This window comes from Lissotriton helveticus, chromosome 6, assembly GCF_964261635.1.
Source record: "Lissotriton helveticus chromosome 6, aLisHel1.1, whole genome shotgun sequence".
Classification (NCBI taxonomy): Eukaryota; Metazoa; Chordata; class Amphibia; order Caudata; family Salamandridae; genus Lissotriton; species Lissotriton helveticus.
Genome location: NC_136067.1, coordinates 613,824,545 through 613,852,431, shown reverse-complemented (window position 1 = coordinate 613,852,431; position 27,887 = coordinate 613,824,545). Strand labels below are relative to the sequence as shown.

Below are 27,887 nucleotides of genomic sequence, written 5' to 3'. Positions count from 1 at the left end.
TTGAAGCACATGGCGGGCGGGGACGAGAATTGATTGAATATTTCGACATCCCTATTGATATTAAGTTCTGATGTGTTATTGATTACTGTACTATTGAAAGTTCGAATTAACGTCAGCCATGGTACTTGCCCGCAAATGTATATCTAGATAATTTTATTGTAACTGGCCCTGTCGTATTTTAATTATAAAATGTACGTCCACCGATTCCGCAACTGTTAGACACCTTAGTTCTTGCAACCTAATGGCCCGCCCGTTACGTTCCTCTACAGTGTAAATGTCTACTCATCATATACGATTACAGTTTGCTCCGTGGCTGGCCCACGTGGTTATAGGCCCGTATTTGTATACTGACATTTTCACAATAAAGGTTTTTAAAAGAAAACATGGTAGTAGTATTTACATTGGTAACGTTTTTAATAATAGTCACTGTTTTAGAATCAGTAAAAGGCAAGTGAAATAAAGCATTCGAATTACATGAAGGGTAAAAGGTATAATACGCAGGAACGCAGTAAAGGTAAAATGGTCAAGGGTTGTTGTGTTTTCTACTCCTGCAACATAAAGTGATCGATAAGAATCTGATATTCTGGCTTATCGGCGACTAAGACAGCAGGCCGACCCTCTTTTGCTCAACGGCTCCGTCATGGGACGAAGAAACGCCCTTTTTCTTGAAAAAGGAATATATTTTACTTGCAGGACAGTTGTAAATTTTCCGGGAAAGTACATTAGCCTGGAACATTATAACATATGTTTAAGAAAAAATAATGTTCGAAAGTAATAAAAAGCGTAATTTTTAGGTCATATGACCAAGCCTTTCATCATTAGAATAGGAAAAGTAAAATGAACCAATGAAAAGTTTTATTAACAAGTTACATGATCTGTTATGCTTACGTTACGCGCTGCGCGCCGCGCCCCGGATCACTTCCAGATGCGCTAACGCGGCGCGTCATATGACGCATTACGCGACAACGCAGGTCCAGAATATAGTCAAAATGTCTCTACCAACCAGCGGTCGGAACACAACCCCTTTCAGCAGGCTAAATAGTTCTGTTAAATGACAACAAAAGGGACAGGCAACAAGAACCATCAGTCAAAGAGGGGAGGGCAAGTTCTTCTCTACCGGGTCACGTTGGGGCGCTACCGGAACTGATCGAATTGGTAGTCTACAGAGTTTCTGGATGTTTCAGACTGAAGCTGGCGTTAGCATGAGAGCACCACCATTTCGTAGCTCCGTCGTGGCCATTCCACGAGCAATCATGCTAGCCGCTCCCCACCAGAAGCCTGCGGGAGTCGGGGGCCCCCAAGACTTTTGTAGAATCTTCAAGGCTGAGGGGACGCTTTCGAGAATGGAGCCCAAGCTCTAGCAGACAAGCGTCCGAGTTCCAAGGTGTCGCAGGGCCATTTTAGTGGACCACGCCCAAATCTGAAGAGCCGGCCGCCATTTTGAGAGTCCTGTGGCAGCCGCCTATCGCTGCACCGCAAGAGCGGGAGCACCTCAACTACATGGTGAGCGAGACGTTGTAGTCGAAAGAGCGGGCGGTAAACAGCTGAATAGCGGAAGAGGCACAGTGTAGCAAAAGCGGGTGGAATGGCAACTGAAATGGTAAAGGAGCGCCCCACTACAGCGTGTCTTTAGGTGAAACGGATTGTGGGACAAGGTCAAGAATGGAAGAGTTACCAAAAGGCAAAAAGTTCCGCTTGATCCCGGGAGCCGGCCACCTATGTCGGGGGCGATCTCAGGCCACACCAGGAGAACACGACTTGGGGAGGGGGCCAGAGCCAAGCGCCCCCTCCGAGTCCGCGCCATCACACCGTCCCTCGGGGGCCTCCGTTAAGCGGTTCAGGGTGGCACCGCATCACATTGTTTACAAATGCAGTAACGTACTCAAACAGCCCCCACTTACTTTTAGAATAGTGAAGATGAAGCAAGTGCAAATAGGCTTCAGACAGTGTTACAAGCACTCTTCAAAACTTTGAATCATCAGAGTGCATGAGTTTCATGCTCGATCGATTGAGCTAGCCGGATCGGGCAACAAAAAGTTTAAAATAGTTATGTAAATAGTTGTTTAATAAAATGTTTTATCCTGTTACTTTGCTGGTGTGTTGTATATATTTGCATAGAGTTTATCGTTATTTTGGGCGGGGTGGGTGGCGGAGCCGAGCTGTGTTGCAGCCATCATGGTGTGGAGTTCAGTTCATCTCACTAGTTTCGTATTTGTCATGAGGGGTTGTTCCTAATGTTTCTATTTTAGCGAGGTCAAAAAGAGATCCCATTAGTGGCCTACTGATTTTGCTCGATTCCTTTTGTTTTTTTACACGATTTTTCGCTATCTGCAAAGACTAAACAGAGTATTGCGACTCTGTGCTTGTTTGTAAATAGAGAATGAACCAAAGAGAACCAATTCTAAAACAGTAAATGCTTGGATAACAATCAATCAAATGGAGAGAGAAGCAGGCACGACGGATTACAACGGGGGCAAAGGCCTGCGTTAACTACCCTTCACTATCTGCAAAGAGAGAGTACTCCTAATAGAAATGAGGGGGGGGCAGCATTCAAAGCAGATCAGTGTGCATAAACACGAAAATGTTTTTTCTTACCACGTACTTGACATTCGACAGCTTATGATATTTTTTATTAAAAAACCATTGAAATTCACTGAAAAAACCATAGGTTATAGACCATATATAGTTAGGAATTAGCATTTAAAAAACCTTTTTTTACTCACACAAAACCATTGAAATTCCATATATAGTTAGTAGTACTAACTATATATCGCGCACCCGCAATCCACTGCTGATCATGTCACATATTACATCATTAATGACATGGTCAGTGACATCACTGATGACATCACTGATGACATCTCAAATGACATCACTGATGACATCACTGATGACATCTCAAATGACATCACTGATGACATCACTGATGACATCTCATTTGACATTACTGATCACATCACTGATGACATCATTCATGTGATAATACGATGAACCTCTTCAGACTCTAATATAACCTTAGATACACTCAGTGTAAACAGACACTCACAGACTGTCACTCATCCATGGAGTTACTTACACACCTAGTCAGTCATGCAAAGAATCAATCACACCTCCATTTCCTCAACTATACAGTTATACACACCTTACTTATTCAAACATATACTAACACATATTTACTCTCTTTTACAATCCCTGATACAAGTTCACAATCATCCATACAGCCACTCACACATTCACTGGCTCTTATGCACAGTTATTTATATATGCCAACTCTCACATGTACTGTGTTTTACATATGTACTTACTTTGACATGTAGCATTGAGATATGCATTCACTCCCCAATGCACAGAGTCATACACCTCCCAGCCACCCACACACACACTCAGTCTCCCATACAAATACTTGAGCAACCAATCAATAACCCATATATTTACTCATATAGCTACTGATCAACACATGCAGCAGTTTACAGAACAACAAACATAATGATGTACAAATTAACACAGTTCAGTCACTAACCTATGCACTCAGTGAGACACATTTAACCACTCACTCATACAGTCAGTCATGCACCTACTAAATCCTTCATCCAGACACTTCTACATCCACTCATTCTTCAATATGTAAGACATATTTTAACTTTACAGAAATACACAGTCACTGGATGTTGTCATCAGTGATGTCATTTGAGATGTCATCAGTGATGTCATCAGTGATGTCATTTGAGATGTCATCAGTGATGTCATCAGTGATGTCACTGACCATGTCATGAATGATGTAATATGTGACATGATCAGCAGTGGATTGCGGGTGCGCGATATATAGTTAGTACTACTAACTATATATGGAATTTCAATGGTTTTGTGTGAGTAAAAAAAGGTTTTTTAAATGCTAATTCCTAACTATATATGGTCTATAACCTATGGTTTTTTCAGTGAATATATATATATATATATATATATATATATATATATATATATATATATATATATATATAATTAATTTAAACTATGAAATTACAAAATAATATAGTTAAAATAAATACTTTAAATTAAGTCTATCTATCTATCTGGCTATCTTTCTATCTATCTATTACAGTAAATGTATAAACACAATATATATATACAATTTGAAATAAAATGACATTAAACATACTAACAATAACTGAAAACTGAGAGCACAGAGGTTGATGGCAGAAAAGCGTGTGTGGGGGAATACAGCAGTGCTTTTATGTGGTGTGGTGGAGTGTCATCTTTTGGGGCCCCAGTTGGCAGATGCTATTTGCTTTTTATTTTGTCTTAATGTTTGGAAAGGGTTACTTAATAAATAGATGGTTTTGTTTTGAAAGCAGTGTGAAGTATTTTTACTGATTCCCTGCATAGTGGTGCTTAATACACACTGTGAAAGTAAATAGGTTTATTGCAAGAGAGGCCTAGAGCTTGCCTTTTTTCAACAAACATTTTATTTGGCATTGTCACTGTACTATTAGTTGGAATAAGTTATGAAGCCATGAAGACATGTTATTGCTTCCTATGGTGTGTTAAAATGAAAATATTTTGTTGAAACAAAAACAATAAAATGCAATTTTATAGATATGTGTGTTGGAGAGCAGATCTGTAATCGGTATCTTTTCCTTTACTAAGATGCAAAATATTTCCAACTAAGGTTTCTCCTTTGAACACTGTAATAAAGAAATACAAATTGTTCATGTTAAAATACATATAATTAGCTGGCAACAAAAACAAAACGTCAGTATATTGTTTTCACATAACTACTGGGAGGAGGGGTCGGTAGGCTGAATACTAGAAGCAGCCCGACAGAAGGGAGAAGCCCAGGCTGCCACACCTCACCTAATAGAAGCACAAGTCCGGAGAATGGCTCAAGACACGCAGATCCAAAGAAGAGCTGTCTTCTAAAAGAAAGAACGGCTATCTTAACATAGCAGAATGAGAGATGGCGCTGCCAGCCATACTAACATTTTTTTGCCATGGAAAGACAGGGTAATGCATCCAGTACCGAGGTCACAGTGAAACTGCAGTGTGAAAGGAAACACGAGGATCCTAACATAGAAGGATCTTCTAAAAAAAAAAGAAGAAAAACAGCACTTAAAAAAGAAGCAGCCCTGAGGAAAAGTCTTATCCTTCAACTACGAAGATCACTGTAAAAGGACGTTCAGGAATTGCTAAATTTAATGACAAAAACAATAAGGCGTTTTATATAATTTACCATTTAAGTCCAACTGGGATCTCTGCTGTCAGAAAATATTTAAACAAAATGGGAAATAATTTGCATACAGCTGCGGTGAGGATGACTCAAGTAAAAGCAAAGTTACTGGCCTTTTTAAATGAAGGATCACTTAATAAAAAGGCCACTACGGCTGCTTTTAGTATCGCTATCTGCAGCACTGCTATGCCTGAAAAACACGGTTTTGTGACAGGGCTCCGTGCTGGCTAAATGTTGGTGTGGCGATGTGAATGCCCTGGTGGTATGTAGTGGCATAAGCAGCACAGAGGGCAAGGAAGTTGGAAGCAGCACAGAAGTTGGAAGAAACAACACAGGGCGGGCGCAAAACACAGAACATGGGTGAGAGAGAGCAACATGGAGCGTGGGGGGTAGAGAAGCAAATGGGCTAGAGAGAGGAATGTGGTGTTGGTGGGGTAGAAGCACACAGGGGGAAAAGCAATGTGGGGAGAACAAAATGGAGGTGGCGGAGGAGAAGCACACAGGCAAAAGAGAGCAATGTGGCGCACGATGGAGCGGGTAGAGAAGTAAACAAGGGAGCCAGTTAAAAAATGCATGCACTCTAATATAGTGTTTAACCAAAAAGAAAAAAAAAGTGGTGTCTGGGGAAAAAATGCAGTGGAAGGACACAAGTAATGAGGTAATGCTCCACTGGAGAAGCAAGCTCAAGAAGAGAGAGGCAAGCTCAATAAGAGAAAGGAAAGCTCAAACAAACTAATGAAAAAAAAGCAAGTGAGAACGACAATAAAGACAACCAATGGGCGGGCTTTAAGCTCACTGTAAGCTGATAATGTTGTCTTCTCCCAAACAGACAGCTTACACTGTCTAGTAAGAGACCTGATAATGACATACTCCGAAACGGAGCCTAAAACCGTAAAAACATTCATTTTGATTCAGCAGTCACAGCAGATGTGCACAGAATCAGGAGCAGGTCCTGCGCACACCAAACACATTCAATTTCTGACAGTTATGGGAGAAATATGATAAAGCACAGGGCTTGTGCTGCAGAATTGCATCATGCTAGAGTGCCTCTCAAAACAACTTCCAGCATGTGCTAGAAACAACCAAGTAGGTGGCCGATTAGGATGGCGGACGGACTTGCGTCCGTCCGCCACCCCCGAGGTGGAGGGACCGTCCGCAAGGGCAGCAGCGTTCCCTTCATGCCAATTAGGATGTGACCGCCACCCTGGCGGTCACATCCTGTATCTTTAACATTGCGGCGGGTGCTGCTTCAAGCAGCACCCGCCGCAATGTTAAAAATGCATGCATTGCATTTGCATGCACAAAGCGGCAGGCACCGCGCGGTGCCTGCCGCTTTGTGCATGCAAATGCTGGGGTGTGCATCCCTACCCCCCACCGCTTCACCCTGGGGGCCCGCAAGGGCCCCCCAGAAGCAAAGGTCCACATGCTTTTCCACGGCGGAAAAACCGCAGCGGAAAAGCATGTTTACACATGCTTCCTAATTTGGCTGGCGGTGTCTTGCAGACACCGCCACCAAATAGCAGGATACCCCCCGCGGATCAGCGGCAGACGGACCTGCCATCCGCCGCTGATCCCACCGCCATCCTAATCTGGCGGGTGGTGTTTACAGGGATCGCGGCGGTGAATCCGCATACTCCGGGCCGGTGGTGGCTTCCACCGGCCCGGAGGATGCGGATTCACCGCCATACTAATCGACCCCTAAGTTAGGTTTATTTTGAAGATCCAGTTTAGGGTTTGCTTGTAAGGAGCCAAAATGTCAGAGGGGCTGGCCGTGTCCTATAATTGTATATAAGAAAAAAATGAAAACATGTGAAGAGGAACGGTGTTTTACTCTGTGACAAAAACCAGAAGTTGCACCTCTATTTAGGTACTGAAGAATAATTAACTTGCAGTTCTACTTTTTGTCAGGTGCTTGGAGGGAAAAATAGATTAGACATTTTGGAAATTACTAGTGACTTTGCATTCAGTATGGCCTCTGGTAAAGTGTGGGATTTATCCTCTCTACAACCATTTTTGGCAGCTAAAGGGGAGCCAATTTTAATATGAAATGAGTGGAAAAAGTATGGTAAAAACTATATTCCCACATTTGAGGATGATGAGGATTTAACTTTGGAGAAGAAGAAGAAAATGTTATTACATTGTTTAGGAGCTGGTGGGTTAAAGACTTATAACCGCATACAGAAGAAAACCAGACCAGAATGACAAGGTGATGTCTACAAAAATGCTTTGGAGGATCTAGACTTGTTCTTTAATCCCATGGTTTGTGTGTCAGTAGACGGGTACAAGTTCTTACATAGGAAACAAGAAAAGGGTGGACCTGTGGAAGACTATGTAGCAGCACTAACAATTTTAGCATTAACATGCAGATCTGCATAATGAGTTAATATGTGTCCAAACTGTGATGTGTGCTGTGAATGCCAATATCCAGGACAAGTTGTGGACCATGGGTGAAGTCCACCCTTCAAGAGGTGGTGGATGTAGTGAAAAAAGCAGAATAAACGGGCATACGTGCCAAAGCGGTTATACCAGAGAGGAGTGGAAAGATTAGTGTGGATAAAGATGGAGGCGTAGTCACAAAGGTACATGCTAAATAGAATTCTAAAAATATTCATAAATCTAATGGTACAAAACAATTGAAGGAAGGGAAAGGTACAGACCAGCCTGAGCAATCTTCATTTGAGGGTAAGTGCTATAGGTGTAGTAGCAAATGGCATTTGGCTAACAATAAGAGATGCCCTGCAAGGAACCAAAGATGTTGAGATTGCGGAGTGGTGGGGCACTTTGTAAAAGTTTGTAATAAAGATAAAGTGGTAAATATCCTCAGACAATTTTTTTTTACAGGGATGGATGAGTGAGATAATGAGGATGTGAACATGTGCATTTTGAGCATGGTTGAAGGTGTATCTGAATGAGCAAGTCACCAAAGGAGGAAGACAAAATGTGATGTCACTATAGGTGGAGTGATTTTAATGGTCACAGCGGTCACCTTATGAAGTGTGCCAGTCCTTCAAGACGCATTAGATCCTATTAATATGAGTCTGAAAACATTTACGGGTAAGGACATTAAAATGTTGGGAATGAGAGTTTCGCCGTTCAGTTTCAAAAATAGAGTGGCTGAATGTAGACTGTATGTCACGAAAGCAGGTCCCTTGGTTTTCACGTTGTGGGATTAAGGTAAGTTCAGAATTGTATTGAGCCTAACAGTCTGGACCCTGTATTGGTGGTACAATCATGTGAGGGGTTGGAAGAAGAAGAAGTGCTGAGGGAATACCCAGAAGTTTATTCAAATGCTTTTGGAGAATGAAAAGGATTCTAACACAGAATCATGCTTAAACTCAATACTATTCTACAGGTGCATAAAGCGGGGAATGTACCACTAGCCTAGCCTAGTGGTCAAATGTCCACTGGAGAAGTTGTTTTCTGAATGAATAATTGAAAGAGTGGATGCAATGGAGTTGGTTTCTCCATCATTTATTTCCCTGAAGGCGAATGGAAAACTCAGATTATGTGTGGATATCAGAGATTTAAATAAGAATATAATCGGGGACTAATTTACTTTGCCAAACATAAGGGAAATGCTTTCAGTCACCAAGGGGGGTCACATGTTTCCCGACTATCAACCTTCCAGCTACCTACCACCAGGTTTCTTTATATAAGAGCAGCAAAAGTTTTGCAACATTACCCCTGTCGGATGTTTTAGGTATGTAAGAGTTCTATTGAGTTTATCTTGTACTGCAGCTATGTTCCAGTGAATAATGTTCAAATTATTCAAGGAGGTCAACAACGTTATGTTTTTCCAAGATGACATTTATGGGGAAGGTTGATCATGACTAAACTGTCAGGAGAGTAATGGACATTTTAAAATTCAAGGGTTTCACTGCAGAGTTAAACAAATTTAAGTTTGCAAAACAAAGTGTAACGTACCTAGGTCATGTGGTGTCTGTGGAAGGTATCAAGCCAAAGAAAAAAATGCTGAAGACTGTAGAGTGGTCACATCTACCCAGCAGAAAGGTCGACGTTAGAACATTCTTGGGGTTATTTGAATTTTTTATAAAGTTTGTAGAGAACTTCTCTAGCAAAACGTTCAACAATAGCCAACTCATCAAGAATAGGAACAAGTTTGAGTGGTCAGTAGTTTACCCGCAGGAATGTCAATCCGTGAAGCATGAAATGTGCACTGAATTTCCTTTACAGTGTTTTTTCCCTATTTTAAGGTCTAATTGTCACCACTGATGCGAGTGGCAAGGGCATTGGTGCAGTCCCCATGTAAGTTAATAAGAGAGGTGAGGAGTGTGTGGTAGCTTTTGGATCACACTCACTGACCCCAATCAAGAAAAGTATTCAGTGATCAAGTGGGAAGCCTTAGCTTATGTATGAGGGTTAGCACACTACAGACCTTCATTTGGGGTCCTTTCCACAACACGGTTGTACATTGCATCTCCCTGTCTGGCAAGATTGTATGTGAAGTTACTTGATTTTAAATACAGTGTACAGTATAAGCCTGGGATGCAGAACAAATTGGCAGATTGGATACCTCAGCAGAATACATTGAACAGGACAGTGTAGCCAACATAGGTGAAGAGGTAAATGTGATCACACCTGAAGAATGGAGTAAAACATATGACGAGGACACCATTTTGACCGAAGTTAAGATCAAAATTGTAGAAGGATGGTCTGTAAGAAGTATTGTTTCCAAAATTTTCAAAAGTACTGGGAAGTGAGACAAGAGTTATCTATAAAAGGTAACAAGATACTAAGGAATGGTGGAATTGTTCCACCCAATAGTTTACAACCCAGGATAATTGATCTGTGCCATGAGGGGCACCTAGGACTAGCCAAGACAAAGAACTGTATGAAATAATGTTACTGGTGGCCAGGAATGAGTCTAGGAATTAAAAGGATGGTCAGAAATCGTATGGCTTGTTAGAATGCAGATGAGAGTTAGGTCACTCTTAGACCACCTTTGTGTCCTGTTAGTGTCCCAGAGATGCCTTGGGAAAAGATGGATGTAGACACAACAGGCCCCATTCTGGATGGCACAGTCGAAAAAGTGCCTAATAGTTGCTGTCGATCATTTTTCGAAGTGGCCGTAGGTGGAAATTGTAGAGCGCATTAATGCTAACACCATAATTACATTTCTAGACAAAGTTTTCCAGAAGGAGGGCTTATCTTAGTCAGTCATCACCAATAATGGGGTTCAGTTCACCGGTGGGGCATTTGGGAATTTCCTAGAGCGGAACGGCATACCATTTTTTCCTCCTCACTTTATCATCCTGCTGGGAATGGTAAGTTGAGAGATTTAATAGAGTGATCAAAAGAGCTTTACAGTTGGCTAAAAGTAACAGTTTGGAATGTGAAATTGAGTAGTTCTGTACTATTTGAGCATTCAAGATGTCACCATGTTCCACAATGGGACTTAGCCCTTTTGAATTATGAGAGGCAGAACTGCATCTTCCAAGAATAATATTGGTTGGATTGTTAAAACTAAAAGGATGGTGTGGGAACCTGAGGTAATGTAGGCAAGGATTGATGAGGCTAAACGGGTGTAAAAGGCATATTATGATGCCAAGCATGGACCCACCAATCTGCACACAGGGGACATGGAAGAGGTGAAAAGATCTGGAGTCCCGAGGAGTGGGCAGAGCAGATTTTCAAGACCTCATGTGGTTAAGAAAATGTTTCCTAACATTCCATTATTGAGCAATGGTAAGGTACGACATATGAGTTATTTATCCATGTGTAACAAGAGAACAGCACAAGGTGGTGCGGAAAGAAAAGGGACCTTTGATTGGTTGTCTGATGAGGAAGGAAGTTCCACACCCAGAGGAGAAAATCACAGTCTGAATTCTGGATGTGTGTCTCATCTTGGGTAAGGAATAACGCTGATGGGCATAAAACAGGAAGGTTTGGAAGAGTGGTGAAGAAATCAGTTAAGCTAAAAGATTACATATTTACGTGTAGAAGTCGTAAGTTAAAAGTGTTTATAGAAACCAGTTGAAACTTAAGGAATTCATACATGAGTAGAAGGTAATATGCTAGAAATGTATATATATACTAGCTGTACCCTGCCACGCATTGCTGTGGCTCAGTCTGGGTAAATGTAAGAGAAAGAAAAGTGTAAGCGCACGTTTTTAATATGTTTAATTTCACAATGCTTGTGGGTATACAATATGTTTGTGACTATTGTCTCTATGCATTCCTTGTAGTTGTTGCGCAGCAAGCAAATCGATAGGGTCTGTTCGGCCTTTCGTTTAAAAACACGCACGTATTGTACACACGCGTATTCGAATCCAACGTTGTGTATATATAAACACGCGCTAATGTTGCAAAGTAAACCAACTCCTCCCCCCTTCCTACACCCACTTCCCGGTCTGCCATCCCGGTCTGCCATCCTGACACCAACTGTCCATCCTAATATATGTAGACTATTGCCTCTATGCATTCTTTTATTAATGTTGCAAAGTGACCCAACTCCTCCCCCCTCCCTCCACCCACTTCCCGGTCTGCCATCCTGACACCAACTGTCTATCCTAATATATGCAGCAACCAAATCAATAGGGTCTGTTCGGCCTTTCTATTAAAAACACGCGTGTATTGGACATGCATGTATTCCAATCCAAGGTTGTGTATACATAAACACGCGCTGAATCAAATCCAACGTTGTGTCAAAATTTCAAAGCAATCAGTGAAGAACTTTCGGAGATTTAAGATTTTGAACAAACAAACATTGACATTTTTATGTGTCTGTTCAGGCTTTCGATTGAAAACAGGCGCGTATTCGACACGTGCGTATTGGAATTCAAAGTTGTGTATATAAAAACACCCACGTATTCGAATCCAACATTGTCAAAATTTCAAAGCAATCGGTGATGAACTTTCGGATATTTGCAATTTTTAACAAACGAATATTTGTATTTTTATTTATATAGATGTTTGCACATTTCTCAGTGTTGTATTATTTAAAGGTGAAGATGTGTTGTGAATGTACAATGTTCCAAGTCATGATGACTGTCATGACATGGTTGGAATGTAGCTAGGAGACGGTAAAGCGCTAAGAGTTCATTATGTGAGCCGGTGAGGGGAAGAAGCATCTGCATGTATCGTTGAATAAAGCTCTACTAAGAAATGCGTATGAGCAGATACCCTTATAAAATGAATTGTATACAGCATTTTCTATCTCTGTTGTGTCATTCGATAGCACTGCAATGCGATTTCGGTATTAAAATATTAACCCCCATAGCCATTTTAAACTACAAAGCAAGGAATACGAACTTCACAGGAAATGATGATTACCAGGGCACTAGATTATTAACACCAACTCATTTAACTTACAATGAACCCAAAATTAAATGCAGTATCATCATCAGCACGGGCATTGCAACAATTCATATAGGAAATCCTGCATGTTTTTTTCGGGCCTACGTTGATCTTCTGTAAAACAAAGAATTAAAACAACACAACCTCTAATAAGAACAGTTCAATATTCTTTCTTCAATTCCGTTTGGTTTCAATGGTTTTTTTTCTCAGATCATCTCCATCAGTCTCACTTTCTTTTTTTCAGGGAGGTTCACAAAGTATGATCACACAGGTGCTGAATAAATGCAACAGGGCACTTGGGCTCTTTTTGATATTTTTAGGTTTTGCTGATTTGGATCTAGGCCACCTTCATCGCTAAACTCTGCCTCTTCAGGTATTATTTCTTGAATTTGAGCTATTGACAAACTCCTCGGATTTTTGTTTTCATAACTTTGTGGCATTCTGCTTGTTGATTTATTCTGCTTGTTCCAGTGCTGGTTCCTTCGCATGGATCTTCTTATTTTAATACCACATTAGCTTCACTTTTTCTCTGTGACTCAATCTCTGCTTCTCCTCTGTTAGAGTTCTCAATGCCACTCTGTGTTATTTCAGGTACTTGCACTTGACATTCCGTCAACTGATCTTCATCCCTTCCTTCTTTCAGTGGCTGGACTGACACTGGTGCTATTTGCCAGGGTGGTCTCTTGATTGGTGGTGCAACCACCACCGCTCTTCGTTCAGGATCATAGACCAAAGGCACTTCTTTTAGATTGCTCACTCTTTTGGGGGGCGAGGCATGACTCCAACTCGGGAATCCAGCACACTTAACAGCAGCATGCGTAGTGAGGATCACCTGAAAGGGGCCCTTCCATCTGGGTTCAAGGTAGGTCTTCCGAAAGTGCTTCTTGATCACGACTGAATAATCAGGATTGTGATCGTGGCACTGTTCTTGATGTGGGTCTTGTGTGGCAGCTGAGACCTGATGAGAGTCAGAATGAACCACATCAGCCAGTCCTTTGTAATAGTCTAATATAATATTGTCAGTGATATTCAAAAGAGCATTGCCAGGAACAGCATGTAATCTTTTTGCTCTGCCCATCAGTATTTAATGGGGTAAAACCCTGTCTTCCTGTCTGGGATGCTCCGTATACTCATCAACATCAAAGGTAAAGCATATAACCATTTCAGAGAGGTTGATGCACAGACCTTGGCCAATGTAGACTTGATGGTACCATTTATTTTGGTCAACAAAACCAGAGGCTTCTGGTCTGTAAGTACAATGTAATCTTTGTAAGGATGTGCAGAACATCTTCATCACTTCATTGTTGAAGTGCGTTCCTCTAGCTGACTCAAGAGAAATCGGCATGCTGAACTTGCATAATAATTCACATAATAACAGCTTAGCTACATTAAGACTGTTGCTTATTCTAATTGGGTAGGCTTCCCCCATTTTGAGAAGGTGCACACAATCACTAGGATATGTCTCAGCCCGTTATGCACAGGCATCTCAATAAAATTCATTTGCATCCTGGTGAATGGGCCACCTGACCTCCCTAGGTGTGTTAGAGTGATGTGCTAATTTCCCTACGTTTAACTGTTGACAAGTTTCACGCCGATGGTAAATGTCTTCTGCCAAAATTCTGAATCTGGGGTTGTACTAACTCTGCCTGAAAAGTCTCATCATTGCGTCTCTCTCTTAATGTGTGTATCAATGGTAGTATTGTCTCTTCGGAAACAAGCTATCTGGTATTACCAGTCTCTCATCTGCTGGCATCAAGATGCTTTTTTCTTGCATCCTGCCTTTACCCACCCATTCTGTTCTGCTTCTGGCACATTTTCCCACACCCGTTTCAATTCATCCCATGTGTCAGTAACGTTCATCAGCATTGCAAAAGAACTCTCCTCTTTGGAATCGCATGTGAAATTTCCATTAAATGAACAGGCTAACAATGCAGAATACCTGGCCACTGAGTCAGCGAATTGGTTGCCCTTGCAAGGGACCCGCCTCCTTATTAATGAGCTAAACACTTTACCACAGCAATTTCAACTGGTATTTGCAGAGCATCCACCAGGTCCTTTATGTAGGTTCCATTTTACATGGGTGTACCTTAAGAGGTAAGAAATCATTGACAAAACCAAACCCATATTGGCTGTCAGTGAATAGGATGACTATCATTTGAGCAGTTAAACGGCAGGCTCCAGTAAGAGCAATCAGTTCAGCAACTTGGGCAGAAATAACTCCTTGATGCCATGAAGCTTCAACCACATTATTTATGGTGCACACTGCATATGTGTTAGTACTGGGGGTCTCTAGTTGGCAGAGGCAGCTACCACTGTCCAAATAGGGACCCCTGCTTCTAGTCATGGTAAGGAGGAAACACTCTTAGATAACCTCTGCTCACCCTCTGGGTAGCTTAGCACGAGCAGTCAAGGCTTATCGAAGGCAATGTGTAAAGTATTTGTACCAACACTCACAGTAACACAGTGAAAACACCACAAACTGACTCCACAACAGTTTAGAAAAATAAAGGTATTTAATTTAAACTACACAAGACCAAAACAACAAAAATCCAACATAAGGTGAACAGCCTTTACAACGAAACTTTTACAACGCACTACCATTACGACGCAACTTTTACAACGCAAACCATTACAACGCATAGCGCTGGGGGGCGCTCTAGGATAGGGAATCGGTTTAATGTACTATCCAACACCTTCCCTACTATCCACGGGGACTGGAGTTGGAATAGTAAATTAAACTATTCACTATCCAGCGCCCAAAAGCATTATGCGTTGTAATGGTATGCGTTGTAAAACTTGCGATGTAAAGGTAGGCGTTGTAAAAGTATGCGTTGTAACGTCATACATCTGTTTTAGCCAACAATACCTTTAGATGCGCCAAAAGTTCCAAGTGAAAGCTGCAGCGTTGAAAAGCAAGCGATGCATCATTCCTGAAACCCTGGGGAGGCGATGCTACAACCCCGCTGGACGCAGCGCGCGTGTTGCGATGACTCTGGTCTGTATGGGGAGGGATGTGATACCTTGCGTGAATTCTGGTGTACAGGTTTCCGTGGAAGCGGCTCGCCTCTCCTTGGCAGCAAAGCAACAGCAGGTCAGTCCATCAGAGCAACAGCAGGACAGTCTTCCTTCTTCAGTTTCAGCTTTCTCCTTGGCAGAGGTACCTTCTTGATTCCAGGATGATCTAATTTTCTGTAGTCTGGGGTCCTGTCTTTGTTCCTTTTGGGCAGGAGGGCTCTGAGCCCGGTCTGAACCAGTTCTGGGTGTTCCTTGAGCACTTTGTTTTCCTGGCCTCTCCTTTCCTTTCAGAGAGAGGGGTAGGGTCGTCAGCCGCCCAGCAGGAGGTGGAGCCAGCATTGTGGAAGGCAGGCACAGCCCTATTCAGGCCCAGGTGCTACCCCCTCCCACCACTCTAGATGCAGATGGAGCTATTCAGCCCAGGGATGGCCCACTTAGACTCTGGGAGCCACCCAGCCACTGCCACTCACAAACCAGACAGTCAATTCACAAACAGGCCAAGGCACACAGAAGGGTTAGACAAGAGAACAGCAACTTTCTAAAAGTGCCGTTCTGAAACACAGGATTTAAAAAACCCCTTTCCTAAAAGATGTGTTATTAAATTCTGAGTTCAGGGATACTAGACTTTTATGTCCTACCTTGATCCTATGGGAAGATATGCTGGTATCCACTGTAGCCAGCATTCCCCATGATAGCCTATGGGCAAGTTAGCCTTACAATAGTGAAAAACGAGCATGTCACCTGCACTAGTACATGCTCTACCGTTCACATACACCGCACCCTGCCCAAGGGGGTACCTTGGGCCTTCCATAGGGGTGACCAATGTGCACAGAAAGGGAAGGGTTAGGCCTGGTCAGTGGGGACACTGACCAGGGGGACATGGCAGTTCACAGACTGCACACAGGCACTGCGGTGACAGGCCTGAGACACCATTTTATGGCTACTCATGTGGGTAGCACAATCAGTGCTGCAGGCCCACTAGTAGCATTTGTATCACCAGCCCTGGCACTCTCAGTGCACTTTACTATGGACTTCTAGGGGACACAAATATGCCAATCATGGATAACCAATCACAGTAACAATTTACACAGGGAGCACTTGCACTTTGACACTGATCAGCAGTGGCATAGTGCCCAAAGCATCGAAACCAGCAAAAACGAAATCCAGCACAGCGTAAAAAATACAAGAGGCAGGGGCAAAAAGATAGGGGGAACCACACCAAAGATGCCAGGTCTAACACGATGCTACTCTGAGAGTGCCATCATCTCCTCTCAAGCATGAGCCATCTACGAATAACACATGATCAGGCTCAATCAGAGGTTCGTCCTTAATGTCAGGGTGGGGTTTGGGGCACAATTCTGTGACATCTTAACAATCATGTTCACTTTTATCAAAATTATCATCATCATTTACAGGTAACAACGTGGCTCAGCACTGTACATTGTTTCATAACAATGTTGTCAGAAGAGAGTATACTTGCTCATAACGGATAAGCCTGTTATGGGTAAAATATTTAGTCTTTGTTCTTGTTAACGGTAACTCCACAGAGTATGGTACCATGACAGTTAATGGGTATTCCATCACTATGTTCTTGCTTTTTTCCAGACTAGTAGTTACATCAGCCACCACTTTAAGGCAACCAGGAAGTTCTGCTGCTCAGAGTCAAGTGTGTTACAAAAAGAGGCAATTGGCTTTCGAGATCCTCCATGTGTTTGTGTCAGAACTGAGAGAGCGCACCATCTTTCATAATTGCAAAACAATGTGAATTATTTCGTATAATCTTGCGTTCCTAGTGATGGGGTAGGGCACAAATTCTTTTTCAACTCTAGAAACGCTCTTGTACATTCGTTGTCCCATGGAATCGGATCAGACACATCTGTGTGTGACAGCCACAACAGAGGCTTGGCCACCAAGGAAACATTTGGTATTCACCATCTACAGTAGCCAAACGTTACCAAAACATTCTGATTTCTTTCTGAGTTCAAGGTGGAATTATCTGCAAGATTGCTTCCTCTCTTTCTAGTAACACTTTCCTAGCTCCTGTCACAATAATGTGTCCCAGATATTAAGCCTCTTGTTGACAACACTGTAGTCTCCCTGGAGACACTTTGTGTCCGTTCTCAGCCAGGTGATTCAAGAGTGCAATCGTGTCATGTTTATAGGCATATTGCATTTCGGATGCCACAGGCAGATCATCTATGTATAGCACAAGAGTTGACCTACAGGGCATCTTCAGGGTTTCTAGATTTCTTTTCAGGATTTGATAAAATTGATGGACTCTCTGTACACCCTTGTGGGACATGACATCATGTTAATACCTTCTGTTGGTATATAAATCAAAAGAAAAATTGTCTTTCCTCGTGCAATTGCACTAGGAAGAAAGCCAGGCACACAGGTCAATACCTGTAAACCACTCTGCAGTCAGTGGGATCTGAAACAATATAGTAGCTGGATTCGGTACCACAGGACAACAGGCACTAATATTTCATTTACCTTTTGTAAATCTTGAACTATCCAGTATTTACCGTTGGGTTTCTGTAAACCCATAATTGGAGTGTTACATGGACTTCCAATTAGTTTCTTCAGGATTCCTTTTTGTAACATGCCATCTATCACTGGTTGTATTCCTGCATTCGTCTCTGAGGTCAAATGATACGACAATGTTCTGTAGCATTTGGTTTCACATTGATTCGGACTTGTTCTACACCTTTAATTAGTCCGACGTCTTACCCTGTAAAATCCCAAACTCCTGCATTCACTGTTTCTTTCAGATCTTTTGGTAATTCGTTAATAGTTAACAAAGGGAATATTCCTGACTCAATTTGTTGTTTAATTATTTTAAAGTCTACATCCTCATCATGTGTTTGGAACACCACACCATCTGGCATACAATAGATAGTGCAATTTAACTTGCACAACAAATCCCTTCCCAACAGGTTCACATGACTTTAATAACAAACAGCAAACTGGTGCTTTTCTTTAAATGAGCCGAGTTTTACTGGAACCTTTTTAGAAACTGGATTTTGGATACTTTGATAGTTTTCCCCAAGAGAGGTAAGTCTGGGACTTCCACTGTTCTAACTGTGGATCCGGTAACACTGTATCAATATCAGTGGCCATAGACTTCTGCATCTACATATGGGCCACTCTGGTCCACCTCTAAGACTGTGCCAAGTATGCAATCTTCTACCCCTCTCAGGCACCATCATTGAGAATCTTCTTAACCGGATCCATCAGTTTCAAATAACGGGAATTGTTGTTAATACATTCTGATCTGGATTTTGAAATTGTGGCATAGCATTATGAAATTGATTAGTATTCATTTTTGGTATTTGATTGAGATTAAACCTATGATTCCCCGTTTCTGCGGGTGCAACAAGCATTATTGGAGCTCGTCTCTGCATTGGCATCTACATTTGCTGTGCAGGCACATTTTGAGTTTGCATACCTTGCAGTATTTGTTCATTTCCTCCAGCATTTTTGGGATTATGTCGACATTCCCTCTTCCAGTGTCAAACTCCTTGACAAATGTGACAAGCTGTAATCTTTTAGGTAGCAGCCATATCTGATCTAGATGCTGTCCCCACAAGAACCCCTCCATCTCTACCCTGTTACATATTCTTTCCTCCTTGATTTCTCTGAAAACCAGACTGTGGCACAGCAACTCCTTGCACATTTACTTGATTTCCTACAAAAGGAGGGTTATGAAAACCTTTCTGAGACAGCTTCATTTAGGCTCACATGAATTTTTCTTTTATCCTTTTCTTCTTGATGTCTAACTCATCGCTGCAGTATTTTGCATACCTCATGATTTAATCGAGTTACTTATTTTGCCAACAGATCACACTTTGAGTTATGTGCAAACAGATCTCTGGCTTCAGTTCTATAACAAACAGGGATACAAAAATCCCCATATCCTTCTCCTCAGGATATTCACATCCACTATTCTGCTGAAATACCTGCAACAACCTCTCATAATACCCATATACAGTTGTCTCCTTTGGCTCCTGTGTGGTTCTTTTAATTTTGAGCCAATCCATATCTGTTGGAATTACTCTGCCTTTCAAAAAGGTAATAACTGCCTCATACTTCTCCATCACCTTAGGAGACGGCGCATTTATCCCAGCCACTCTTACTGGTTCCTCCCTGAGTCACTGTACCACCGTCTTACAATCAGCCCATAAATCAGCAGGCACCACAATTTCAAAAAGCTTATTCAAATCATTCCAAAACACCTTTGAAATCTTTATGAACCTTTCCACTTGTGCATATCACTGCACCGGCTTGTCTCTCAATTTGGGAAAATTGTTCATGAATGCTGCCAAATCACAGCAACTCCAAGGAACATGTACATACGTTCCTCCTGCGATTTCTCTAATTGGGTAAACTATCACTTCTCCTTCACTTCCTTCATCTTGCTTCCCTGTATTAGCTGCTTCCCTCTTTTTCTTTCAATGTTTCTTAGCTCATTTGGTTTAAAAATGTTCAGTCTCACTCTACTTGCCAATGCACGTGACCATTTCTATCATTTGTGACACAGTCTTGTAATACTCATATTCATGAATGACCGGTCATGCAATTGTACCCTATAACTTCTGTGTTAATGTAAATTTTTTGTAAGATTTTTTCATATTTTTAAGTAGTTCTGTTAATTTGTCTTGAGTTAAGGTTGCCTTTCTTGTAACCTCTTTGCACAAGTACATTCATTATTTCTTTTGATATTTTTCTCAAACTCCAAACATTCCCTAATTATTTTCTCCAGTTCAGCTTTCAGATACGAAACGTTTAAGGGCTTCTCGTTTTCAACCTCGGACTTCTCAGGTGTTCCTGCACTCTCTGCCTTAGTAGGTCTTGCTATTTTGTCAAACCAGGCTCCTCAGTTGCAACTTCTTCTTCTTGTGATATTGGGGCTGTGAGTACTAACATCCCCCCATCTATTAGCGCTTGCACCATTAGTGGTGGCTTACAAGCAACTATCTGTGAGTTCTGAGAAGTCGAGACAAATCCTGAGGTGGGTAAACCTCCGGCAACTAGTTGAGGCTCGGGTCTTGTCTCCACAAGTGGAGTTCAAGTTCAAGTTCAAGTTCAAGAATTTATATAGCGCACTACTCACCCATAGGGTCTCAAGGCGCTTGGGGAGGGGGGTCATTATTTATCAAATATCCAGGTTTTAAATTCTTTTCTGAAGGAGATGTGGTTCTGTGTAAGGCGGAGGTGAGTGGGGAGAGAGTTCCAGGTCTTGGCTGCCAGGTAGGAGAAGGATCTGCCTCCCATGGTGGATCTTTGAATACGCGGAACTGCTGCGAGGCCTTGACTGGAGGATCTTAGTTGGCGGGTGGGTGTGTAGAAGGTTAGACGAGTGTTGAGGCATTCGGGCCCTAGTTTGTAGAGGGCCTTGTGTGCGTGGGTGAGGAGACGGAATGTAATTCTTTTGTTGACGGGAAGCCAGTGGAGGTCTTTCAGGTGTCCGGTAATGTGATCTTGGCGAGGGATGTTCAAAATGAGTCTTGCTGATGCGTTTTGGATGCGTTGGAGTTTTTTCTGTAATTTGGCTGTCATTCCTGCGTAGAGGGTGTTTCCGTAGTCTAGTCGACTCGTAACCAGTGCGTGGGTGACAGTCTTTCTTGTCTCGTGGGGATCCAGTGGAAGATTTTTTTGAGCATACGGAGTACGTTGAAGCAGGAGGATGATACGGTGTTGACTTGTCTGGTCATCGAGAGTGAGGAGTGGAGGTTAAAGCCAAGGCTGCGTGCGTGGTCTGTGGGTATGGGTGCTGAGCCCAGATCCGAGGGCCACCATGAGTCGTCCCAGGCAAAGGGGGATGATCCTAGGATGAGCACTTCCGTTTTGTCTGAGTTAAGTTTTAGGCGGCTGTGTTTCATCCATACGGCTACCTCTTTCATGCCTTCGTGAAGATTGGTTTTGGCGGTCTTGGGGTCTTTGGTGAGGGAGAGGATCAACTGTGTGTCGTCAGCGTAGGAGATGATGTTAAGGTTGTGTTGACGCGCGATGGAGGCGAGTGGACTCATGTAAACGTTGAAGAGGGTGGGACTGAGTGATGAACCTTGTGGTACACCGCAGATGACTTCGGTGGCCTCTGATTTGAAAGGGGGAAGTCGGACTCTCTGAGTTCTTCCAGCTAGGAACGAGATGATCCAGTCCAAGGCTTTTCTTTTTATGCCTATGTTGCTGAGTCGTTGTATGAGGGTGTTGTGGCAGACAGTGTCAAAGGCGGCAGAGAGGTCGAGTAGAATGAGGGTCACTGTTTCTCCGTTGTCCAGTAGTGTACGTATGTCGTCTGTTGCTGCGATGAGGGCGGTCTCGGTGCTGTGTTTGGCTCGAAATCCGGACTGTGAGGGATCGAGGGAATTGTTGGATTCGCGGAAGGCGGCGAGTTGGCTATTAACGGCTTTCTCGATGACTTTGGCCGGGAATGGGAGGAGGGATATGGGGCGGTAGTTTTTAAGTTCAGATGGGTCTGCTGTGGGTTTCTTCAGGAGGGCGCTGACTTCGGCATGTTTCCAGCTTTCTGGGAAGGTAGCAGAGTCGAAGGAGCAGTTGATGACATCACGGAGATGGGGTGCGATGATGGAGTCTGCTTTGTTGAAGATGTGGTGGGGACATGGGTCGGTTGGCGAGCCAGAGTGGATGGAATTCATGAGTCGGATGGTGTCTTCAGTGGTGATTGGGTTCCAGGTGCTGAGGTTGTTAGAGGGCGGTTTAGGGTCAGAAGTGGGTGGAGAGTATTGTTCGTTGGAACTGTTTTCGAAGCTGTTATGTATGTCGGCGATTTTGTTGTAGAAGAAGGAGGATAACGAGTCGCAGAGGTCTTGGGAGGGAGTGATGTCGTTTGAGGCTGTGGTGGGGTTGGTGAATTCTTTGACGATGTTGAATAGTTCCTTGCTGTTATGTGCGTTGTTGTCGAGTCGATTCTTGAAAGCTGATTTCTTGGTGGATCGAATCAGCTGGTGGTGTTTGCGGGTGGCTGTCTTGAGGGTGGTCATGTTGTCAGTGGTTGGGTTTTTTTCTCCATGTTTTCTCGAGAGTGCGGCATAGCTTTTTGGATTTCTTAAGGTCATCGTTGAACCAGGGGGCCTTTTTGCTGTCTTGTTTGGTGATAAGGTTTTTCAAGAGTGCTAATTCGTCAGCGCTGTGAGTGATCCATTGTTTGAATTCGATGGCAGCTTGGTTTGGGTCCGATGGGGGGGCGGGTGGGTTTTGGTTGAGCGATGTGAGGAGTTGGTCGGTGGTGATTTTGTTCCATTTACTTCGGGGAATAGGTTGTGGGGTGTTGTGGCTCGAGGTGGTTTTGTAGCTGAAGTGGACGCATCTGTGGTCCGTCCAGTGGAGAGCTGTGGTGCGGTCGAAGGAGATGCGTTTGCTCGAGGTGAAGATTGGGTCGAGCGTGTGTCCGGCTACATGGGTGGGGGTGTCAACAAGTTGTTTGAGGCCGAGATTGGCCAGGTTGTCCAGAAGGGTGGTGGTGTTGCTGTCGTTTTTCTTTTCCAGGTGGAAGTTGAGGTCTCCTAGTAGAATGAAGTTCTCGGAGGCGAGGGCATGTGGGCTGATGAAGTCAGTGATGTCTTCGCTGAATTGTTTACGGGTTCCTGGAGGTCTGTAGATGAGGGAGCCTCTGAGTGTGGTCCTAGGGTCAGTGTGGATCTGGAAGTGAAGGTGTTCGGCGTTTGCAAGGTTGTCTTCGGAGCTGATCGTGATTTTGATGGAGTTCTTATGGACGATGGCGATTCCTCCTCCTGTTTGGACGGTGCGGTCTTTTCGGATGATCTTGTAATGTTCGGGATGGCTATGGCGATGTCGGGTGTTGATGATGCGTTCATCCATGTTTCAGTGAGGAAGGCGACGTCCGGTGAAGTAGTGTCGAGTAGATCCCAGAGTTCGGTGGCGTGTCTATGGATCGAGCGGGTGTTAAGCAGGATGCACTTCAGGTGGTTAGAGTCGGAGTTGTGTTTAGGGTTGGTGAATGTGGTATGGGTCTTGATGCTATTAAATTTGCAGGAGCGGCAGGCGAAGGGACCGTGGGTACGTCCTGGGATAGCTTCGTAGCATTGAGATGTGCGTCCGGTGTTCAGGGCTAGGAGGGTGGCGGCGTCATACGTTATGCGGGATGTGTGAGGTATGCGGGGGCCAGGGGGTCTGGCGTTGGGCGCGGTCCAGGCGCGGACGGGCATAGACGGGCTTACCTTTGGCGCACCTTCGGCGCGCATGGGGCGCGACCGCTGCGCGTCAGCTGTTCTGATATAAGTGGATAGTGGAGGGGGCGGAGCGAGGGAGGGTCAGCTGGGAAGCGGGAGCGGGGTGGAGCTACGGGCTGGGAGGAGGCACAATCACCAAATGGCGGCAGCAGAGCAAAAGTGAAACCAGGGTGAGTTTCTTTAAGTAAACAGGCTAAATGTGGGCAGAAGCACGGTCACAATGGGGCGAAAGCTCCTCTTGCCACTCACTGCGCACCAGCTGATAAGCACTACAGAAGTGGATGTGCACGAGTAAGCAGCAGATACAAATCAGGCACAAAATTAAACTGCAGGCATGTAAAGCGCTACACTGCAAATAAACAGAGAAGCAAGGCGCTACGATTCCAGCAGCAGATAGGCAAAGAAGCAAGGCGCTACGATACCAGCTGTAGAGGGAGCGCAGGGAGCGACCGATACTGCCAGAGTCAGGGCGGTCACTGAGGAGGAGGTGGAGGAGCACTTGCTACTACCCTGGTTACAGACTGAGCATTACCAAAAGGTACCTTTGCTATACGAATGTAGCAGCTGTAGTAGTCACCGTTGGAACAGTAATTTGTGGTCAAGCTATTACTGGTTTGGTAATCTGCAATATTTGTAAGGGTTGATCAATTGGGGATGCATCTGGATATGCAGGAGCAGTTGGCACTATTGAACTAGTACTAGCGCCTGATTCACTTTGCTCTGCAGAGATCGCATGCGGTGGGAGTCTCGAAGTCAACATGTGTTCCAATATTTCATCTCATGAATCAGTATCTAACTCATCTCCTTTCTTGAAGGAATCTTTGTCCTTTCCTTTCTTAGCAGTCTCTGAGGTAAGCACTGGATATAATCTAGGGCCATATGTACGACCCTTTCAATTTACGTTGTTTTGCGACTCGCAAATTGGCATTTACAACAGTGTCTCCGACACTGTTTGCAATACCTAATGGGGTCGTAAATTGCCTGCCTCATTAATGTTCATGAGGCATGCGCAATTTGCGACCCCATTGGGAATGGCTAGTACTCCCAGAGATGGTGGCCTGCTGGAGTCAGCAGACCACCATGTCTGTGACAGCTTTTTAAATAAAGCATTTTTTTTTTTAAAAAGCAGCTCGGGATGCATTTAAAAAAGAAAAATGAAACGTTACTCTTTCATTTTTTAAGAGTAGGCAGTGGTCCATGGGACCACAGCCTGCTCTTAAAAAATATTTTCAATGCCAGTCACAAAGGGGAAGCTCCCCTGGGGACCCCTTCCTATTTGCGAGTGGCTTACCACCCACATGAAATGGGTGGTAAACTGCGAGTGTTTTGCGGCCGCAATTGCGGCCGCAAAACAATCTTACATGGAAATGCGAGTCACTATTTGGAAGGGACGCCGTGGGCATACCCCTTCCTAATAGCGAGTCACAAACCCTATTTTGCCAGCCGGTATTAGGTCACCGACTCACAAAATAGTGTTGTAAATAGGGCAGACCTATTTTGTGGTCGCAAACAGGCCGATTTCCCGTTTGTGACCACAAAAAATTGGTTGCACATCTGGCCCCTAGTCCCTTTTAGAATAGCTTTTCTCCATCTACACTGATCTGCATCCCATTGGGCAGTTGCATAATTGTTTACTGCCTCTTAGTCCTCCTCTGTTATGTTTATCTCTCTTTTTCCCAGGCAACTCTTTCCCAAGCATTAAATGCTTCATATTGGATGGGTTTTGGTCGTGGCTTTATTTCGCACAATTTCAAATGATCAACAATCCTGGTGTGAAATGTGCCCATCTAGGAAAACTCAAGGCACCCTCCTTCTCAGTAATTCTACTCCATTGGCGAAGCCTAGTTGTTTAAAAAAGCTTCTATCTTTATAGGCGAGATGTGTTTCAGCCAATTCAACTATTTGGAGCTTAAATCCTTTAAGCTCTTCCGCAACAAATCACCTTTTACTAGCCATGTTCATCGCACAGACGTTCCAGCTCATAAATTTGACTCTAGACATTACAAAAGTTCTGAAAAGCCGAGTAGTGCTCTATCCATAACCACATACACATTTTCCTGCTCATTACTATTTTCAAAAAATGTCTGTGCTACTTTAAAAAAGCTGTGACTATTTAACCCCCCTTCCTCCCAACCCCCTCAAACCGCCCCACATACCCCCCACTCCGTTTCTTGGAAAAGGAATCACCCCCCTTAAGGCTGTCCTGACCGACAGCAAATGAAAGACCGCCCCTCATCGAGGGCCCCCAACAAACCCACACACCATCCCCCCTCCAACCACACCCCCCCGGTGGATAAGCCGCAAAGAAGACCCAAAAAACGTTTACTGAAAGTAAAGAAAAGATCATCTTTAACTATTGCAAAATTACATCCCGAATGACATTTCCTACTTCCCTATGCCAAGAAAACAGAAAAGACTAAGCTAGGACATTAGATTAAGCAAGGATTGGGGGTGGTTTGCCAGTTAGCCAGTGCTTTTTTAGCCTCCTGCTCACTTAAAAAGAAGTATGAGCGACCGTACTTAATAACTTTGAGCTGAGCAGGCTCCTGCAAGAAAACCTAAGAGCAAACAGACTTAAATGAGTCCATGAGCTGACGACGCTGCCATCTCTTATCCATAGATGACTTACACAAGTCAGATCTCACAAAGATTGACATAGAGTCAACTTGAACAGGAGCCGTTGGCCGGGCGTTAAAAAAAATAGCCTGACGAAGCAGGAAGTTTCCCAAAAATACCAAAATAGGCCTAGAATTTTTTTTGACTTGCGAGTTTGGTGACAGAAATAGTGGAAGACGTTGTGCTCTTTGGACCTGCGTGTCCATGTCCCAGTCCTCCAGGTCGGGAAGGCTTTCTGTAGCAAGTCCACCACAATTGCACGAGGATCAGAGCCTTCTCTCCCCGCCGGTACCCCAAAAATCCTCAGTTTATGATGCCGCTGGCGATTTTCAAGATCATCAATTTTGCATTGATACAAGCTGTGACTCCTGGGCGGTAACCACCTTGACCGTATGAGTACTGACTTCCTCCACGCCTGCCACCCACTCCTGCAGTTCAGAAACTTCCGCAGTTAAGTGGTAGACCTTAGTGGTAACCTCAGATAGTGCACCATTGCCTGTTGGTAGTAGGCTTGTGCTTCCACTCTCTGAGCATTTAGGGCCTGCATAATACTAGAGAGTGAAGGCTCGTCACCCTCTCCATTTCTTCCATCCAAGTGGTTCTGCTCGACATTGCGTCTTGTTCCCACTTCTTCGCAGCCCAGAGAACCATGAGTGGAGGAAGAAGATCCAAACACTGCGGATGACGTGTTAAGTCCAGAAGGTGTTGACCCCTTTGAATAGAAAGGCACCCTGTCAGCAGCAGTTTGACCATGAGCGCGCACAGCGACCGTGCCTGAAGATTTTGCACATTACATATTATGTGAGCAGGTATCAATGACAGCAGGATTGCTAGTAGATTGTTGGACTGCAGAGCAGCATAGGCCATGGTAGCCAGCGGGTCTGAGGGACCTTTCAGTGGAGTGGGAGCCATAGTGTCCCCCTGTGACACTACAATAGAGAGTCTGGAAACAATAGATCATACTTCCCCCTTTGATGACACCCATTTTCGTAATGGACTAACTCCCGGAGCAGGCTTAGAAGTGCTTGATGCGCCCTTCAACCGTCCAAGTGCGTCAATAATCTGAGCCTTGTTGCCAGTCCCCCCACAACCTCTACCCCCTTTCCCAGTCCGACCTGTTTTAGGGCCTTTTTCTTTTTCTTTCAGGGTTCTCCCCCCCTCGGGGGTATTACCCCCTGAACTGATATTAGCACTGCCCAAACCAAGTGAGGAAGAGTCGATAGGAGAATCCCGACTCAAACCCCTCCCTATTTCCACAATTTTGTTTGCCTGCTCCTTGTTGCCTCCAGCTCCATCACCAATACAGTCTGTCGGGCAGTTGCCAATACTGCCTCGACTAATCTCCTGTGCTGAACCATTTGGATGACACAAAGAGCCTTCGTTATTTGGGCCCTCAATTTGAGGGAGGCTTGCCAAAACAGAAGAGATAGTTCCGGTCTCTCCACTGCCGGCCTCGAGTAGAGAAGAAGAAGGAAGGGGTTCAACAGGGTCCGATCCACCGA

The 27,887-nt window shown here is 43.9% G+C and overlaps 1 protein-coding gene across 4 annotated transcripts in view; it reads left to right on the top strand.

Moving 5' to 3' along the window:
- The window catches only part of FILIP1 (filamin A interacting protein 1), a 751,153-nt gene that overhangs the window by 491,171 nt on the left and 232,095 nt on the right, over window positions 1-27,887 (top strand). The window lies entirely within an intron of this gene.